Source organism: Grammomys surdaster, unplaced genomic scaffold (genome assembly GCF_004785775.1).
Source record: "Grammomys surdaster isolate TR1022 unplaced genomic scaffold, NIH_TR_1.0 143, whole genome shotgun sequence".
NCBI lineage: Eukaryota > Metazoa > Chordata > Mammalia > Rodentia > Muridae > Grammomys > Grammomys surdaster.
In genome coordinates, this window is record NW_021604601.1 from 8,163,805 (window position 1) to 8,181,735 (window position 17,931).

The 17,931-nt window shown below is 42.3% G+C and overlaps 1 long non-coding RNA gene across 1 annotated transcript in view; it reads left to right on the forward strand.

Moving 5' to 3' along the window:
• The window catches only part of LOC114618592, a 17,823-nt gene extending 300 nt beyond the window's left edge, over nt 1–17,523 (forward strand). Inside the window, exons 2-4 of the long non-coding RNA XR_003710975.1 lie at nt 13,276–13,524; nt 14,936–15,411; nt 17,323–17,523. This is a non-coding gene — a long non-coding RNA (uncharacterized LOC114618592). The remainder of the gene's footprint in view (nt 1–13,275; nt 13,525–14,935; nt 15,412–17,322) is intronic.
• The last annotated feature ends 408 nt before the right edge of the window (nt 17,524–17,931 follow it).

Genomic DNA, 17,931 nt, shown 5'->3' on the forward strand with positions numbered 1-17,931 from the left:
CTCTCTCTCTCTCTCTCTCTCTCTCTCTCTCTCTCTCTCTCTCTCTCCTATGAAAAGTCCTTACTATAGCTGCGTCTTGCCTGAGTGCACGAGCCAGGCCATCACTCTGGGGAAAAGCAGCTCGGCCTCTGGAAACGTCTGGAAGCCTCCATCCCTGGGCTGGCTGGGCCAGACAGCTCCTTCCTAAGGGCTTGCTTTTCCCTGTCATTGAAAGAGAAGCATCTAACAGCGAAGATCACTGAACTGCTTTCCAGTTTATCACAGGAATCTCAGGTCCAGACCTACAAGCCAAGCGAGGCACTTCGCCTCAGTGGAGCTCCCCCATGCTCAACAGCCAAATAAGGGGGTGCTTAGTCAACCTCCATAAAGAGATAAAAGAAAGAGCTTTGTGAGAGCCATGCTGTTCTGCTCACACAGGTCAGCCCACAAGTTGCCGGGTTTGCTGTTCAGACCCCCAGATTCCAGAGTGAGCCTGTAATAGTTGACATCACCTTGACCCCTTGATTTTTCTCTCCTACTAGTTCTCAAGAGCTGTTTTACATCTTTTCATTTTATCTACCAGGTCTTTCTTGAAAAGGGTTGTTTCTAGATTTGGAAGGAACAGAGGAGGGCTAAAGGCCAAGAAGCAGGGGGAATCCTCCATTGGAAAAAAGACACGGGCAGAGCCGGGGACTTCCGTGCTTGGCCTGCCCCCACCTCCTGAGTTAATAAGCTACAGAACCAGTTGCTTCCAGTCTGGACATGCTTTCTAGTTCTGCAACTACAGAGCCTCTCTTTCTTCCTTCTTTTCCTTCTTTCTTTCTCTCTCTCTCTCTCTCTCTCTCTCTCTCTCTTTCTTTCTTTGCATCTTTCTTTCTTTTCTTCCTTCCTTCCTTCTTTCCTTCCTTTTCTTTTTTTTTTTTCTTGTCACTTTAACTCCAGAGATCTTTGATACCCCTGAAGGCAAGTAGCATATCTCACTCATAAAGCTTTCAGATGCTTTTGAGTTCAAAGTTTTATTTATTTACTTTTAAAGGCCTCAATAAATTAGGGCAAAGGTAGCTGGAACTCAGCCTCCTGCCCTGCCAATCCTCTGAGCTTAAGGTTGGCCAAAAGATCTGCTCTTGAGAAACCAGGTGGAATGAGACCTGGGCGGAGGATTCTGGGAGATTTTTGTAGCATGTTTTCCTGTACAGCTCCAGCCTGGGCCGCTCTTCCTTGAGCAATCCTGCGATCCGGTCATCCATCTGGGGTTTTGTTTGTTTGTTTGTTTTCATTTTGTTTTTTTGCAAGTCTCCAAGCTATCAGGCATCCTGGCTTCAATATCGAGAGAGAGAGAGAGAGAGAGAGAGAGAGAGAGAGAGAGAGAGAGAGAGAGAGAGAGAGAGAGACCAGTACAAACTCCAAGCAGCAGGTCTGAAGTGCCTGTCCCGAAGCCCCAGGCACGCTGCCTGCACCTCTATCATTGTAGAAGCTCTGCGGCATCTTCACTGTAAAAGCCATGCAACGCAGTCAAACAATCTGAACAATTTAGATTGATTTAGGTAGATCCTAAAGAAAGCAATTAATTCTCACTGCCGTCTCCCTTCTGTTTAATAGAACCCCACTGTGTGCTGAAACTGTCATGTGTTCACGTTCCCAGTAACATACATATTTCCAAAATTTGTATTAAGATGTGTGTCATTTGGGGGCAGGATCTCTCAGTGGTTAACCGTACTTACTGCAGAGGAGCTGGGTTCCACCCCCAGCGCCAGGATCAAGTGTCCACATATACATATGCATAAGTAAAAAGGAATTAAAAAAAAATGTTAAGTGCAGCACCAGAAATTTGCATTCTCATAAAACCTATCTACCCCCACACACATGTCCTGTGTTATGGTAGTACTACCAAATTTTTTAATCCTGGACAGGTGCTATTTAGTGAAGGGAGGGGAGACTCGGATGTTTTCCCAAGAGGAACTCCAGGGAAAGACCTTAGGGGGTTCAGGGAAGGGGCAGGCAGGAATGTATAGGGACAAAGAGGAAGCTATCTTAAGGTGACTGTATTCCAAACCCCTTGAATGTCCACAGCCACAATCATATTCTACTCTAGGAGACCTTCCCCTGGAATCAGCATCTCAAGGTCAAAGGGGAAAAGCAGAGACTTAGAGAAGAAAACAAAGAGAGAACACAAACTGCTTCCAGACATAAAGGAGCTCTTTGCCTTTGGTTCTGTAAGTGATAATCCTGCTGAGGTAGGGAAGGAGGGGCACAACCCAAAAGCTTTCCCTGTAAGAGAGAGACTGCTCCACTCCTGGCTGTGTCAACAGACACTCTTCTTCATTGAACTTCTGGGACACTTGCAGCAATACAGTTGTTTCCTAGAGGGCGTCCTAGGGAGGGCGGGGCCCCTTCTGCACATAGTGGTGGTTCTCACAGGATGCTGTTCCGCTGTGCCACCGTTTAGTTTTTGTTTTACCTTAGTGAAAAGGAAATCTGTTTTACCTAGCAGGCCAAGGGATCATTCATAGACTTATAGTTGGATGAATTGAACCAAAGGAGAAATATGAAGGATTAACCCAAGTTCCTGATTGTTCCTTTGCTCAACAAAATCTTCTTTGGCAAAGATTAAATGATGCCAAATAGCTATCAGTTTGATGCTGACAAGACTATCAAGCTTGTTTGACTAAACACTTCCCCCTTCTCTTCCAACTGTCTAAACAGGATTTTCCCACTTACCACCCTATCAATCCAACTGTGATTGAGCCACATTATGAGAGCCTGTGTATCAAATACTAATATTTGTATAGTTATTAAAGCATTTGATGATTCCACTCTGCGAACTTAAATGTGGCATGCCATTTATGGGTATTTGAAAAGAGCATAAATAAGAAATTATTCATCTGGCCTTTGGATTTTGCTGGAATAGCTCGTAAGATGGCATCTTTTAAGTGGTAAGGCTAACAAGGAAGGAAGGAAGGGCACTTTCAAAGCACACAGCATGGAAGCAAAACCTTTTGCATTGCTCAGTGGTTTTCATACCACATTTATCCAAGGACACTTTCCCCCTAAACAAAATGTTGAATAGCCACCAAACAGACAAGACTAGAGGTGTGGGGTAGGGGAGCCCTGGGCTCTTTCACCTCAACCCATTGGCCACTCATGTTTATTTGAGGCCATCAGTGCTCTGGAAAACTAAAAAGTAAGAATATAAGGTTTGTTAAAAAAAAATACACACAAGGAGCTGGGGATAGGTAACACAGTTGTTTAAGTGTTTGCCACGCAAGCTTGAAGACCGAATTCACACCCCAGAACCCTATACAAACAACCAGATGTGTTTAATCTCATTGCCAGGAAGGTTTAGGTAAGCAGATCCCTGGAACTCACTGGTCAGCAAACCAAGGCCAATGAAAACCCTTAACAGTGGATGGTGCCTGAGGGACAACAGCCAAGGTCATCCGATGACCTCTGCACAAGACAAGGTGGTCCACGTGTACATACATACAGCCTGGCTTTTACCATTTACTTACAGCATTCTGTATCAGCGATATACGCAAAGGGTACAATCGTCCACAATACACAGATAGTTAAGTAGATTCTTTCAAAACTTAAATTATTTGGTGGTTTTTTTGGGGGGCCGAGGGGGACATCTGTTTGTTGTTGCTTTATTCTAACAATGCTGAAAGGGGGTCAATGAGCGTGCCAGCCAAAAAGATCATATGATCTGGATGAAATATTTAGATAAATATTCCATCAGACAGTATGATTTTACTAAATGATTGTTAAATTGGCATGGGGGTTTAGAACAGCGGTTTTCAACCTGTGGGTCTCGACCCCCTTTGGAGAGTCAAACGACCCTTTCACTGGGACCACATATCAAAATATTTTCTTATGATTTTATAGCAGCCGAAAAATTACAGTTATGAAGTAACAACAAAAATAATTTTATGGTTGGGGATCACCAGAACATAAGAAACTGTATTAAGGGGGTTGCAGCATTAGGAAGGTTGAAAATCACTGTTCTAGAAAATGCTTTATCTTAAACTCTCTCTTTTTATGTGAGGACGCCAAGATCTTAAGTGTTGAAGGCTACCACAAAATCCTGTTGAGAGTTCCAGATCAGAAAACAGGTACCTTGCTTGAGAGACATAGACTTGTTCTTACCCTATTATTTCATGTAGTATCATAGACATTAATATATCTTTACAGCTTGAAAACTGGCCACTCACTCTGTTGGCTGGAAGATGATTAGGAGACCCTTAAATAACACCTGCCAAAGGAATTTAGGATTCAGTGTACCACAGAGGTCACAGTTCCAAGACACACAAAGCATTTGGTAGCTTGGTAAATCCAAGTCAGCATAGCTATATGCACAGACAAACCTAACAAACACGTAGTTGAAGTGGCTAACGCTCCAAGCAGCAATCCTGATAGACTCACCCTTTCCACCCTTCAAGGGCAAATTTGCTACCTGAGCCCAGGAGCCAAGATCAGAATGAGATGATTCCAGAAGCATTAAATCTTGCTAAATCCAAAGGGCTGTGATTTGAGCCTGTCATGCATACGTATAATTAAAATAAAAAAATGTGTGGTTTGTATTTAGCATGAGTGTTTATTTATATACCACATACATTCTCAAATGACATAATTGGACACTTTACAAGTCACGTGTTTTTAAACAGTGGAATGTTCTGCCTTAACTAAATTGGAATTGTTCAAGGCCTTTTTTGGGCTTTCCAGGGAAATAGTAAAGAGGAATTTGCTTAGGAGCAAAATTACTACACTAATTTCCATCCTGATTTTTGCCAGTTTTGTTTCTGCCAGAAAATATTTCATTCTTGTAATGACAGTTGTTGTGCTCTTCATTGATACATAAAGATATTGTGTGCATATCAATATTTGTAAATGCAAATAGTTCCAGAGAAGCTACCAGAAACTCAAATGGGAGAGATGGGTAGGGTCTGTGAGTAGTGATACCAAGCTCTTTCCGTGGACAGTATCCTATATGAGTCTCGAAATGGGGACTCACATGTCCTTTAGTGTCTTCGTAGAAACATCTGGAGACCTTGTGACAGGGACAATGTTTTCTATTCAGTTCAGATTGTATCATCCAGAATGGCCTTGATCTGTAAAGCATATAATATAGATATAAGGATAGAGTGACTGACTGGTAGAAGCAAGACCCTAGGGTGGATTCTAAGTACCACAAAAAAGTTATATATTTAAGGTTCCTCTAGAGCACAGCTGAAAGGAAAAAAAGAAAAGTATTTATCTGTATATATTACATAGTACTTGTTCAACCTACTTGACACCACTGGTGTTGGGGAAGAAATAAATCTGAAAATTGTAAAGTATGCTACCAACCACGAACTGCTGACATCTAAGGACAGATGCATTCCTGGATTGCAATTGCACATTAGTCCTGACGCAAACATGCATTCCAACCCCACGAAGACCCCGGGCGCTGAGTTTTTGTTCTTTCTTTATCAGCACCGTTGAAGCATTATCTTCAGGGCATAGAATGCACACATTGCTTAAGTAAAATTGTAACACTGTGACCTTGGAGGAATTCGTGCAGGTATGGAGCCATCACCATAGTCCAGCATCTAGAACATTCTCATGATTCTAAAAAATCCCCTTATATGGAGTGAATCCCTGATCTTACTTACCCTAACCTCAAGTAGTTATGTTTGTTTGGTTGGTTGGTTGGTTGGTTTTTGTCAGAGTTAGGGTTAGAGTTTGTCTCTATGGATGTGCCTTCCTGGACATTGCGTATGAATGGAGTCAGCCAAGCAGTCTTCTTATTTAGCAAATTACCCTTGTGTCCCTTTCTGTTGCCCTAAATGTTGACCAAAAACAACCTAGGGAAGGACAGGGCATATTTGCTTTACATGTCTGTCATGGAGGAAAGCTGAGGCAAGAACTTGGAGGCAGGAACTGAAGGAGAGACTCGTGAAAGAATACTGCTGACTGGCTTGCTCCTCTCGGACTTCCTTGGCTGTTTCTTACACAGCCCCAACACAGCTGTCTAGGGATGGCACCACCCACAGTGGTCTGGGCACTCACATATTAATCAACAGTAAAGCAATTTCCCCACAGGCCAATGTAATAGAGGCAACATCTCAGTTGAGATTTCCTGTCTAGATTTGTGTTGACTACAACAAACAAACACCCAAAAACATTCCACATATGCTTTTGAGAGCCCAGTCGGTGTTGGTCTGGGTTTCTTTTTTATAAGTCATTTAATGCATGCCTGTGAGAGATCGTGTGTCTTCATTTCTCTCACGTAGAGTCTTACTGCAAAATGTTGGGTTTTGCTGGTGAGTCTGTGTAACTTTTTCAACAAGTGCCAAGCTGTAACCCAAGGTAGCAATCTCACTTTGCCTCCTTTTCTGACACATCTGCCTATGTGTCCTCTGCTTCCCTTGCCCTGTGTGCCCCCTGTCCTTCTGGTTACTGCCACCCTGGTGGTTGTGTGGTGCTGTCTCACTGGGTTTGATTTGTGCCCCCTCCCCAATACCCACCCATGGCTAAGGAGGCTGAGCCTCTCCTCCTATGATTTGCCTTTGTCTTTCTTTACAGAAACATCTGTTCTAATCTGTTACCAGTCATTAAAACTGTGCTAATTGCTATATTGCTGAGTTGAATATGATTTGGATTTTTTTAAATCATTAATTGCCACTTTACCTAGTTATGACCTGTGACCTTGTTCTTTGGTCTTCCGTGGTTTTTAAATTTCTGAACCATCAGTTAGTTAACAGTGCACATATACTTCACACACACACACACACCCCTGACCTCAGAGCTGCCAAGATAACTCAGCAGGTAAAGGCGCTTGATTGACCTGTGGTCCCCATTTGTAGAAAGAAAGAACCCACTCCCTCAAGTTGTCTGACTTCCACACACATGCCATAGCACATGCCTACCCATGAACGCACAAAGAATAAAAATATAAACTTAATTTAAAAACTAAAAATATGCTAACTCCTAAAGAAGATCACTTTTGCCTTATGTTTTACAAAGCAAATACTATGAAAGCAACAGGTTTTGGTTTTTTGTTTTTTTAAGTGTTTTGAGACAGGGTTTCTCTGTGTAGTCCTGGCTGTCCTGGAACTCACTCTGTAGACCAGGCTGGCCTCAAACTCAGAAATCCGCCTGCCTCTGCCTCCCAAGTGCTGGGATTAAAGGCGTGCGCCACAACCGCCCGGCAAGCAACAGGTTTTTAATAATTTTCTTTTTTAATAGCTGGGTGTAATGGCTCACACCTTTAATTCCAGCACTTAGGAAGCAGTGGCTTGCAGATCTCTGTGAGTTCAAAACCAGCCTGGTCCACATAGTGAGTTCCAGGACAACCAGAGCTACAATAGTGAGTGAGACCCTGTCTTGAAAACAGAAAGAGAAAGAAAAATGTTGCATACATAATAAAAAGCTTCTTTTTACAAGAATAATTCCAACGTGCCTGGATTGCTAACCCATTAAGTGGTGTTGATTTTGTTTCGTTAATCCTTATTCAGAAGCTCTGCTTTAAAAAGCGTTTTGAGAGGAAAGCATGCTTCAGAGTATAAACTTGGACAAAGAACTAATCACCACAGAAAAGTTGGAAGACATTTTAAAAAGACATTACAATCTATGGTAATTAATATTTTTAAATAAAATAGATTTGAATTTAAGGACCTTGTCCTTCTACAAATGTGTTTGGGTACCTTAACAAAAGAAAAGTATGTATTAAAAAAAAAAACCATAATTGATCATCACAAATAGGTAGTTCTCAAGTGTACCTGAAAGTAAGCAGAAAACAAATTGTGTGCCTTCGTTATAAAGAATACTTTGAAACACAAAGAAAAGATTTAAATAGAAACATATAAGCCTGAATGTAAATCAATAGCAATGTCCCCTAGCACTAGTAAATAGCGTGGGGGAGGGGTAACTCTTTAGCCTTACCTGGAAGGATGCCAGCAATATACACTTGAGAATATTTTAAGGTAATTAGCATTTTTGTCTCTCTGTCAGTTAAAGTAGGCTTTTGCCTGCTACTAATTTTCTTTGGGTTACTGAAACTATTGTATGAATGAAGAGCTTTTAAAGGCCATTTATATTGTGCAAACAGAGGTGCAAATTAGAGAGGGCATGTTCATAAGAAAAGAGGGCTCCCGAGAGCTTAGGAACCCAGAACTTGTTTCTATTTTAGATGGATAGAAAACACATCAATCTTGCTTTTAGAATATTCTCAATTAAAACGAACAGCACACAACACACCGAGAGCCAGCAAAAGCTAGGCCGTAAGGGTTTTGAATAATTCTGCCACGCCGTCTTCACATCGAAACTGATATACGTATAATAGGGCCGAAATATAATCCGGAATCCCAGAGGACCAGGATTCCCGAGCTGCCAAAGAAGTTGTAAAAGGCAAGAAATACAAAACTAGACCATCTGTTTCACTTTTCAACATGCAACCTTTAGCACGGAAGACTCGGAGGAGGGTGCAGTTTAAAACCTGAATCGGGACACGGCGCAAGGCGGCGGGTAGACTCACAACGTATCATTAACTCCTACGCTCCTCAATATTCAATAGCATCTGCAAGCCTAGCTTCCCATGTTCAAAACAAAGCCTACATCAGCTGCAGGAACTGAGCTCGTCCCCCCCCCCAACCCCCCAGGAGACAATGGCGAGTGGATTTCTCTCGGCCTCAGGAAGAGCCTCCTGTCTAATTGGAGAAAGTAAAGGGAGGCAGCCATTCTGCATGGCAATTGCTGGAAGAATCTAATTATGGTTTGCAGAGACAGATATCCGCATCAGTTTAATTTATTCGTGTTCTGGCCACTATTTCTGTTGTGTGTTTGTGTGTGTGTGTGTGTACACATGAATGTGTGTTAACACAATTCTTGCATCTGTACACATGTGTCCACATGTGTGTTCATGCATGTGGAGAACAGAAGTCAACGTTAGTATTGTTCCTAAGGACCATCTACTCTGTTCTTGTTTATGAGTTTTTGTTCTGGTTTGGTTTGGTTTGCTTGTGTTTTAGTTAATCATCATTCATTATAATTTTTAACACTTTTTAAAATATTCATTTGTTTATTTATTTAATGTGCGTTGGTGTCTTGCCTGTATGTATGTCTATTTGAGGATACTGAATCTCCTAGAGCTGGCGTTACAGACTTTGTAAGCTGCCATGTAGGTGCTGAGATTGAACTCAGGATCTCTGGAAGAACAGTCTGTGCCCATAACTGCTGAGCCATCTCTCCAGCCACTTTCTACGGGGTCTCTCCCTGGGGTCTAGAGCTTGTGAATTGGGCTAGGCTGATTGAGCAGTGAGCCACAGAGATCTTCCTGTCTCTGATTCACCAGTACTGAACCACAAGCGTGTTCACTACCACTCCTGGTAACTTCAGTAGTTCTGAGGATCAAGGTCTTCATGCTTTCGTGACAAATTCTCTGCCGGCCAAGCCACCTCTTCAGCCTCAGATGAGATTTTTAACTTATAAAGACACCTAACAAGCCGTTGTCTCCAAAGCCGCCTCTACTTCAGACTTACAGCTAAGAGGCTCCCAGGATTCCCAGTGTTTACAGTATAGAAACGCAAACTGGAACAACGAGGAGTAGAAAGAGTGAAGACTTGGTCTCAAAAAAAAAACAAAAACAAAAAAACTCACTGTTCCTATGCTCTCCCATGAACCCCATGCTGAACTTCCGCTCTGCATCGGATTTTGAATCTTTCAAAGTTCTTTCTTGAAACCTCTGTAACTATCAAAATCGAAATGCCAATTAAAGAAAGCCAAAGGACCCACAATTCCTTGCGCCCTTCCTTTCCAACTTGGGCCCGGCAGAATGGCTCCCGCAAAGAAGGGTGGCAAGAAGAAGAAGGGCCGTTCTGCCATCAACCAGGTGGTGACCCAAGAATACACCATCAACATTCACAAGCGCATCCATGGAGTGGGCTTCAGGAAGCAGGCTCATTGGGCACTCAAAGAAATTCGGAAGTTTGCCATGAAGGAAATGGGGACTCCAGATGTGCGCATTGACGCCAGGCTCAATAAAGCCGTCTGGGCCAAGGGAATAAGGAGTGTCCCATGTCGCATCCGAGTACGTTTGTCCAGAAAACGTAATGAAGATGGATTCACCAAACAAGTTCTACACGTTGGTAACTTTCGTGCCTGTTACCACATTCAAAAATCTACAGACGGTCAATGTGGATGAGAACTAACCTGCTGAATGTCAAATAAAGTTGCAGTACTGCCTCCAGGTTTCCGTTTTCCTTTTTGTTGTCTGCCCCATGGGTGGAATTTTTGGATCTAGGGGATTAATTAATCTGAGAACCTCTGTTCTGGGTACATGGATAATTAGAAGTATGTGAAACATTCTTTTCACAGAAGTCAATGTATTAGTTAGGATTGTGGGGTTTCTCTGTGGCGCTGCTTGTTCTGTAGATTAGGCTGGGCTCGAACCCAGAAGCCACCTCCCTAGTGTTGAAATTAAATATGTGTGCCACCCTGCCCTGCTTGTTTGTGGCTTTTAACTACAAAGCTAAGGTGTTAGGTCTCATTTTTTCGTGCCGGGTATATGTGAGCCTAAGATTATGGGGTAATATACTGAATTAATTTATGTTGTATAGGTCCCAGGAATTGAACCTGTGTTGTCAACCCTGGCTTTCCAGCCATCTTTGCCAACCAGTCTTGTTTCATCTCTGGAGTGTGTTGTGTGCCCTTAAGACAGCATTTATTTTAAAAGTCAGTACAAAAAGAATGATTTTTATTAAAAACCTTGGGGACAAACATTGAAAAAAAGAGAGAGAGAAAGAAAGAAAGCCAAAGGAAGGGGGGTAGAGGTCTACAGTGAGTCCTCTGTCCCCTGTCTCAAGCTCATTGTAGAACCTGGCTTCCGGATGACAGGATTCTGAGCCACACTTAGAGTTTGTCTATTATGACTTTAAACGCTTTCTTCGAGGGAGGCACACAGGCTCTTGTCTGCGATATGATGTCTGTTGCTATGGAACAGTTTGTACTTAATCATATTACAGCATTCTGTCGGGGATGAAAATAATTTATAGAATATTCTTCAGCTATTAGAGAAGCATCGTGAAGTCCTTTTCCATATCGGGTATGTCATGAAGTCTCAGCATCCTACTGTTCTGTCCCTTCTTACAAAAGCAAATGATAGCGTTTGAGATGCCCGTCGCTTGGAGCTGTTTACTTAAGTGCCACTAGTATTTCCATGGCAAATTTCACCTCTATGTCACATGTCTCGTTTCTCTCCAAGATCTGTCATCATCTCCATAAGAGAGCTGTCCTTTTGGTACGTTGTATAGTGTCCCTTCCTGGTGAATAATTTTGACACCGTGATTGTACTGTGAACTCTTATTGTTTGTGAGTCCAGCTCTGTATGAACTGGCAAGAGGGGGGCCTCTTATTTGTCATAATCTTGGCTCTTTCAGACAGATGCCACCGGTTAGATACACTCTGACAATGATTAGCTTTGGCATTTCCCCTTATATTAAATATGAAATGTGTGCTGTTGTTTGTTTCCGGCTTGGTTGCCAGTTGAGGTTCTCTGGTGCTCCTATATTCATGGAGAAAGAGGCAGGAGTCATAGTCAGAACGTAGAGCACGGGTGCGTGCCGCCGGATGCCTCCATTGATGAACTGCATTACCTGGGCAGGCTTTTTAATATCTCTTGGCCTGGTGCTATATCTATGACCTTGGAATGATACTAGTACCTACTTCGTACAGTTGAGAGAGGAAGTTAGTGAGGGGATCTCATGACATGCTTCAAATTGTGCATTATCTGTGGTAGGTATGCAGTAAGTATTGCTTTATTGCATTGCTCCACATAATAGTCACACACACATATGTGTATGTATATGTATAATGTATATGTATACACACATATATATAATATGTAATATATATCTTGCCTTTTATAATGAATACACCACCACTTTCTTGACATAGCATTGTGCACTGGTCTAGCATAGAAGGATGTTTGAAAACTGTATGGGAACAGTGCTAAGACTGTAACTGATAATGAACCTATTTCTATGAGAGCACTCCGGCCTTTACTATGGAATAACTGCGATCTTCTTCTGTCTACTGTCCCTCTAAAAGCTACAGCTTGGTTCTGGATGATCCAGATGTAACATGGGGCTGGGGAAATAACTCAGTAACGTGCTTGCTTTACAAGCGTGAGGCCCTGAGTCTAGCCCTCAGATCGAAAACTTAAGAAAGCTTGACTTGATGGTTTGTGTTTAGAGTCCCGGCCCTGGGGAGAGGGAGACAGGCAGAGCCATAGGCTCGCTGGCCAATGATCCTAGCCGACTTCCTGAGCTCCAGTTCAATGAGAGATCAGGTCTTGGGGGCGGGAGAGGATAGATTTCTTAGAAGTACATCTTTTAGGCTCCATACAGGTGTGTATGCACATACATATATGTACACTCATGCATGCACGTTCACAGACAGACAGACAGACAGACAGACAGTGTAACTGTTTCAATATTAACAAATCTAAAGCCGTGCATCCTCCTTGTCTACAATCGACATAGATTATCAAATCCAGAAAGAGGCTTAAGACAGTTTTGGTGATGGACCCAACATACACAAGGCTTCACCAGTACACCAGGCTTCATACATGTAAATGAAAAGAAAGATGAGAAGAGCCCGTTTTGCACATTGAAACTGATGCCTGAGCTGAACCAACTCAGACTTGGCTCCGTCAGATGTGAGGTTTATCCAGCAAAGCCCCGTGAGTTCATTCAAAACACACCTTGGTACCATATAGTCAGTGTGGCTAAAACTGAACAGTCCTTTTGCTCTCTAAATGTTTTTTTTTTTAAATATTTCAACTCCATACTACCTCTAGTATGGTCAAATCCCCCTGTAAATATTATCTAATTTATTCCTGTAACATCCCTAAGAGATAGGATGCATTCATCTTGGTTATTAGCATCTGGCATGAGCAGATTCACATTTACTTTACTGAAAATCACCAGGAATAAATCTCATGGAGACACTAATGGAAAATATAATAGGAGATAAATACAGGTATGCTTGCAAATGAAGATATTTTCCCTCCTTTGAAATCTGTTGACTAAAAGGATAAAAAGTAGAACAACTTATGATGATTGAATTTTAATAAAAAAAAACACAGCATTTAATCTAAATCTCTCTTTCCTGTGATTACAGCATGCTAAATATTACCCAATACTAGAGAGTCTGTTGATGAGCTATGTAAATGTTTTCCAATAAAATTAAATAGATTAGACTTGGAAAGAGAATGCTAATGTTTTGATGGCTTTTAAGGAGTTTTCCTTTCAAACATTCCAGAGAAATACTGAAGACAATGCCACAGTCCCTGCCGTAGTCCCAGAGGAATGAATGCCATCCTTTCCATGGGTTGAGAAAAGACAGAAGCCACCGAGATGTCTTTCTGTGTCACCCACGATATTTTGTTGCTAATTCTCTTCGTGTCTTCTGCCCACACTTTGTTTTGGTTGTCAAAGTCCGTTACTGAGGCAAGACTAAGATCACCCCGCTCTGACAGTCGAAGATTGACTCGGCGGGACATACCATGAGGTGAGTCTAATTGCTGTTAATATTAGAAGGACAAATAATCATAGCAAAGAAGATGGGTCATAGAAAAGAAATGAGTGTGTGCAGCTTGATCACCGAAGAAAGTCTGATGAGAGGAACCATTAACCTGAGAGGAGGCTGTGCCTTGCTTCTAATAGAAAGATTGGAAGTGCGACTTTATTCGTGCTAGATTGAGTGGAAACAGTATCTCTGGCTCATTTATAGACTTAAAAATAGAGTATCTGTGGAGAGCAAGGTGCTTCTGTGGTCCTTGATGACAGCAAGCAAAGTGCCATGGTGTTTTATAATATTTATATATAATTTATTAATATATGTATTAGTATTAATAAATACATATATAGCACTACATCTGACTGGGTGAGCCAATGAGAAGCCTTCCTCTTCTTCAGGTAATGTTAATGAATCCAAGGGTCAGTGTTAACATGAACTTTATTGGGTGAAGATGATAATTCTCCAGACTGGGCATTTTTGCTTTTCTTTTCCTATTTCTCACTGTATGACTTCACAGTCCCAATCCTCCTGCCTCTGCCTCCTGAACACTGACTGGGATTACAAGTGTGTACCACAGCAAGAGTCATCTAGACCATGGCTTCTCAAACTCCGGTGTGCCTGGGACTCTCCAGGTCCTGAAAGAGTTCTAGGCTCTGGTTCAGCAAATTGTGTCATGGAGCCTGAGAAGCTATATTCAAGAAACTCCCAGAAGATTTCCCAGCTGTTGGTTCAGAATCTTTTTTGGGGATTGGGGGGGGGACCCCCAGTCTCTTCACTGTTGGGGTTATTCATCTGTACCACCGTATCCGGCTAAAATGTCACCTTGAATGACTGGCAAAATAGAAGTTAGAACTGGGGAGTGTGGAGAGGCAGAATCCTGGTTTCTATTGGTACTTCATTCATGGTCCCCTTCAGGTCCCTTCCTATGGTTATAGTTACATGATGGCTACAGAAACATGGGAATAATCTATTCAAAAGATAAACAAACAAACAAACAAATGAAAACAAACAACAAACAAAAAACAAAAACCTCTTCCCCACAGTATCTTATGAGCCATCACTCTTCTAGGCTGAGCTGGTAATGACCACACAGCACACATTCCTCCTCTGTTCTGTCTGGATCCAGCTCACACTTATTTACTGATGGCTCCATGCTGCCGAGATTGTTGTCGGACACCCTTCAGCAGGAAGTGTGGCGATCTGGGCTCTTGTACACATTTATCATACTCAGACTTCAGAGAGCCAGAGGGGTGGAGGGACACCGAGTCCCTCTTGATAATGAAGAACTCACTGGAGATGGGGGAGCCTTTACAAGAGAAAATTAGTTTGAGAAACTTGACTGCACACTAAAGACTCGAGATCTGGGGTTATTACAGACGCTCATTTATTTTCATTTGTCCAGTTATGTGTACAGGGAAAGCATCAACATGAAACATATTAAGTTCCACCCAACAGATGACAAGAAAATAATTCATAGCTGTGCAGACAGTAAGTGCATATTTAAATGTATGTAACTTAAATATACTGATTCATCTTTCTCTAGCTCTCTATATCTCACATATTTGTCCTTCTCTGGATATGTTACAGCTATAGAACATCGCTATATGCATAGTCATGATAGTCATTAATTAACTACTAGCATAGTGTTTGTTTATTTATCTGTTTATGTATTTCGAGATACTGCCACATGTAGCCAAGGCTGTCCCTGAGCTGACTATGTAATCATGCATCTGTGATCTTCTACCTCCATGTCCTGAGTCCAGAGTTCACAGGTTGATAGCTTCGTACCAAGTTTATGGTGTGCTGGTGATCAAACTCAGGACCTCCTGTGTACAAGGCAAGTGCTGGACTGAGCTACATCCCAGCTCTATCACTCAGGTAATTTCCTTGGTCTACTTCACAACAGCAAAGTAGCTTCTAATGTTTGATTAAAAAAAAAAAAAAAGCTCCTCTTTCCAATACATACTGGAAAGCAAACTTGTTTCAGATACGACTTGAGAAGAGCCTGCCTCCTACTATACCTCTTCGGTTAGCAGAAGCCAGCTAAGAAACAGAAGCTGGAACAGGAGGGCTGATGCAGGGGGATAAAACACCTTGTGGAGGATGGGCGGGAACCAGACACACCCAAGGGTAGATGAGGAGACCTTAGAATCACTTAAACAAGCCCCCCTCCCCCCTGTAAGGGCCAGAAGCTGTAGCAGAGCCAGAGAAACCCCATCGCTGGCCTGAGGAGTCAGTCAGTCAGGAAGAGGGACTGAGCCTTGAAATGGGCACAGTTGAAGGGAAACCACTGCACCACCCTGGGTCACATGCTCATTGGACTGAATTAATACTCTTTGCTTGGAAAGCTGACCCTACCTCCATTTTCTTAGAAAATGACTCTGTGTAAATAAATTAACATAAAAATTGGTTAAAATAGATACAAACCTTTGAAGCCCTGAAAGATTTAAGAGACATAAACACAAAAGTGTTCTGTGGTCTCCACATACTTGGGGGTTGAAAAACATCGTAATTTTCTAGTGTTTATACATAGATAGATAGATAGATAGATAGATAGATAGATAGATAGATAGATAGACAGAGACTCTGTAGACTGTGTGATGGTTCATTCATCTTCATCATCAGCTGGACTGGATGTAGTCACCATGGAAACACATCTCTGGGTGTGTTCATGAGCATGTTACCAGAAAGATTTTTCCTGAAAAGGGAAGAGTTCCCTTGAATGTCGGTGGCAACAACATCCTATGGGCTGGGGTCCTGGGCTGAACATAAAGAATATGAGGCGGATCCCAGCATTCCCGAATCTGCAATCTGACTGGTAATGCCGAGTGACCACTCCCTCACACTCTGGTTCCCGTGCCCTCCTCTGTCATGATGGGCTGTATCTCTTCACACTGCGGGTCTGAATGGACCCTTACCTCCCTAAGTTATTCCTTGTCAGATATTTGGGTCACAACAAGGAAAAGGAGAACTAACACAGGCTGGGTACCTTAAATAATGGAAATTAATTTCTTCATAGTTTTCCCAGAAGCTAGGAATGCTAAGATCAAGGTGTTTCTCCTAAAGACTCTCCCCCTAGGCTTGTAGACGCTCTCGTGGTATTCTCAGAGAGGGCCATCTGCTTTGCCCGTCAACCAAATCTAATCTCTCCTGGAAACCCTCACAGGTACATCGTGTGTAAAACTATCCTTCTGGGCATCCAATGGTCCTGTCAGGTCAAGGCATTAAAAATAACCACCTTAGGCTTCAACATATGAACAGGGAGCAGGATACAGGTCAATCCACAGCATAGAACCTTTCTGCAAGTACCCCTGAAGAGGAACACACAATAATACTGGCAACACACTATTGAGTTCATAGGAATATGACTACCGTGAAAAAGGGTTATCAAAAAGACAAATGCTGAAGAGTTAACGCCTGAGAGTGATCTAACACCGATACACTTCAGATGTGTAAAGAATATCTTATGAAGATGGGAAAGCACACCGAGGCTGTGGGATGGGATGGAGATAAGGAGCAGGTATACTGGAAGAGAAACAAGGGTCTAGAAATGAAAATGTACTCCTTAAGGTCTCAAGGAATAGGGAAAACAGCGTGTCTGACACAAAGAGAGAAACATGATACGAGAAATCATCCATGGGCGAGGATAGAGGAGGTGAAGGAAGAGTGCAAATATATTTCAGATGTGAGGAAGGCAGACTGAGAAGGCCAACGCCAGCCCAGTAAGAGAAAAGGAAACGGAGGTACTATTCAAAATGAAATCCAATGATACTTTTTTTTCTATAATAGAATACAAGAGTGTAAAGCTTGAATAAACACAATGGCCTTGGGGCCAGAGAGACGGCTCAGTGTGTAGAGGTGCTGCGAACTAAGCATGAACGGCTGCCTGAGTCCCATTCCTGAGACCCATGTGGTGGATGGAGAGAACCAACTCTAGAAAGCTATCTTCTGACCTCCACTTGTGAGCCATGGTACGGGTGCATGCATGCATACACATACGAAATATATGCAATTTGAAAAATTTTTTAAACAAATAAGATACTCTTATTCCAAAATAAAAAAAACAAAGAGAAGTAAATATCTGGTGTTCTGTTTGGGGCTTTCAATAATCCTGGGGCTGGAGAAATGGCTCAGAGGGTATAGGCACTTACCAACAAGGCTGACAGCCTGAGTTTAATCCCTGAGACCCAGATGTCAGGAGAGAACAGACTCCCATAAGCTGCCCTTTGAACTCTAGATATAAGCTGCGACACATGTATGCTGCCCACACACAAATTATAAATATAAATATAAATATAAATATAAATATAAATACTCTCTCTACCCTCTCCTCCTTTTTGAGACAGGGTCTCACTATGTAGCCCCAGCTGACTTGGATGCACTGTGAAGACCAGGCTG